This window comes from Sinocyclocheilus anshuiensis, unplaced genomic scaffold (genome assembly GCF_001515605.1).
Source record: "Sinocyclocheilus anshuiensis isolate Anshui unplaced genomic scaffold, SAMN03320099.WGS_v1.1 scaffold912, whole genome shotgun sequence".
Lineage (NCBI taxonomy): Eukaryota > Metazoa > Chordata > Actinopteri > Cypriniformes > Cyprinidae > Sinocyclocheilus > Sinocyclocheilus anshuiensis.
The window spans coordinates 408,345-411,231 of record NW_015549618.1 but is presented as its reverse complement, the minus strand read 5'-3'; the positions used below and the strand labels follow the sequence as shown (position 1 = coordinate 411,231).

The 2,887-nt window shown below is 38.1% G+C and overlaps 1 pseudogene; it reads left to right on the top strand.

Moving 5' to 3' along the window:
• Positions 1-2,887, top strand: part of LOC107659325 (calpain-2 catalytic subunit-like) — an 11,397-nt pseudogene that overhangs the window by 6,473 nt on the left and 2,037 nt on the right.

Here is a 2,887-nt window from a genome sequence, read left to right as displayed (position 1 = left end):
ACTCTTTCCAGCGAAGATGCGAGCCACTGGAACCACAACCAGTTTGAAGGCAACTGGAGGGTGGGATCCACTGCAGGGGGTTGCAGGAACAACCCAGGTAAATTAAATCAACCACAATGTGCTTGAAACTAGGTTTGTTTTAAGCTGTTTTTTGATCCATGGTTTGACTGTTTGGTTCCTCCTCTCCAGCTACATTCTGCTCAAACCCTCAGTATGTGATCAAGTTGGAGGAAGAAGATGATGATCCTCTTGATGGAGAGGACGGCTGCACGATCCTAGTGGGTCTGATGCAGAAAGATGGTCGTAAAGACAAACGGTTTGGACGAGACCTGAACACCATTGGCTTCGCTATCTATAAGGTAACTATGTTGCAGACAACATTACTAGAAACACCACAACCAGCAGAACCACCAACTTTACAATCACAATCACATCGTCTTAGTTCCAGAGGTGTTTGTTTCCCATTAATTTTCTACAATTTTTTCAAAGATAAAAAAAAAAATAAAGACAATAAAGAGTCCTGAACTATAAACCAACCTGCTCCAAGATGAATCACAACATTTAAAACTTTAATTTGAACAATTCATGGGTAGTGTAGTTCTTCACCTGGAGTTTGGAAAGAATATCGATTAATTGTCTCCAAGCTCATGGTAGGTCTGTCTCCAAATGTTAAAATAATGTGATTTTACTTCCAGAACGCAACTGTTGCCCTTTATTTAACACACTTTTCCAGTGACATAACCATCAACATTATAACTAAATAACAGAATATTTTTGTGGTGAATTGTATGAATTTGAACACTGAGTTATACAATATTCTTTGGTGTTTTTCAGGTTCCAGATGAGGTGTGTATGAGCTCAACATGTTTTGTACATAAGAGTAACTGAACACCACAATCGTAACCAATTGTTCTTCAATTTTTATGATACTATGGAGACTCTAAAGAGACATGATGGTGGTTAAAAGAGGAAGAAAAAGATATATATTTCAAGTTCCCTTAAGAAACTTTGCGTTCATTGGCAAAACTTTTGTGATGGACATAATATGAGGTGGGAGCAAAAATGAAAAGTTTTTTAAAGGAACGCAATCCTTTTGTTAGGGAACTTAAAGTTTTTTTGCGTGAACACAATTGTTTTGCAAGAGAATGTGAAAATTTGGCACGTGAACATTAAAGCATTAAAATGTCATTTTTCCTCCCATTTTTTTCTATCATGTCGCTTTGGGGCGCCACATAATACATTTAAATGAAACAACCTTTACAAGTTTTCAGATGCCATTTCATCCATCTTTGTGTTGCAGTTCATGGGTCGAAATAACATTCATCTCGGTCCTGATGTACTGCTGCGTCAGCGGTCCATTGCAGGGAGCAACACCTTCATCAACCTACGAGAGGTGAGCGAGCGTTTCAAACTGTCTCCGGGTGAATATGTCATCATCCCCTCCACTTTCGAGTCGCATCGCAAGGGAAGCTTCGTACTGCGTGTGTTCACAGAGAAAGAGGCTGCTGCCAGGTTTGTCACAAGTGTTTTTAATATATTTCAACATTTGTATTTAAAAAAAAAAACATGGGTTTATATAGTTCTCATTTTAGACCACATGGTGGTGATGTTGCATAGGTTCTGTTCTGCCTTGAGTGGACATTTGGTTGCTATCTGATTGTCGGACCAATAAATCATAACTGTACCTTGAACATTTTTGTATTTGCACCCAAATGCATGATGGATGTTTCTGACTCTCATCCCTGCAGCCCGATGGATACGGAGATCAGTGCAGACGTGAAAAAGGTGAATTTATTATTTACAAACATAGTGTGTATTATTTTGATTTATAAGAAAAACATTTCTATAAATTCAGATATACCCCATATAAAATCAAAAATTAGGCTACTTTTTTAAATGAATTTAAATAATTTTTTTCTTTACCAGCAATACATATCCGAGAGTGATGTGGACCCACATTTTAAACACCTATTCAATCAAACTGCTGGAAATGTAAGTCACATGGCTGGTAATTTTCAGTTTTGGGTTGATATAATTTTTTTTCCTAGTACACATGATCTTGTCTTCAATCCGCAGGACTCAGAGGTGTCTGTGTTTGAACTACAGCAGATCCTGGACAGTGTTACCTCGAAACGTAGGAAAACAAACTTTCCCAGTTTCTTTCACATTTATTTAAATGTATATATCTGAAAGCACCTTGAAATTGTTTAACATTCTGTACTGGTCATTTTCAAAATGTTTTGTGGTATTTCACACAGAAACTGATGTGAAGACAGATGGATTTAGTATGGAAACCTGTCGCCACATTATCAGTCTGCTAGATGTATCCTTACCTCACTGGATCATAGGAATGAATACTACATGGGTTAATGCAGAGATTTTTTGTCAGCCAAACCCCTTTGACCTTAAAGGGGTCATATGATGTTGCTAAAAAGAACATTATTTTGTGTATTTGGTATAATGAAATGTGTTTATGCGGTTTAAGGTTAAAAAAACATTATTGTTTCTCCTCTATGAACCCGCATTTCTGAAACGCGTCGATTTTTACAAAGCTCATCTGAAAAGCGAGGTGTGCTCTGATTGGCCAGCTATCCAGTGCGTTATGATTGGCCGAATACCTCAAGCGTGTGACGGAAATGTTACGCCCCTACCATACTGTGATGCCCTGTCCGGCCGGAGTGACGAGACAAAAACATTAAAACCCATTATAAACGAGGCATTTGTTGCATCCAGTGGGGACATAATTACGGATTATAATGACTTATACTGTCTTTTTACGCGTTGCGTTGCATCACGCCGCGTAAACATAAAACCATGTCTGCATTTGTGATCGGAGAAATTACAAACAACAAGCCTACTCTACACTGCCCAAAAAACTCGCTTTAAA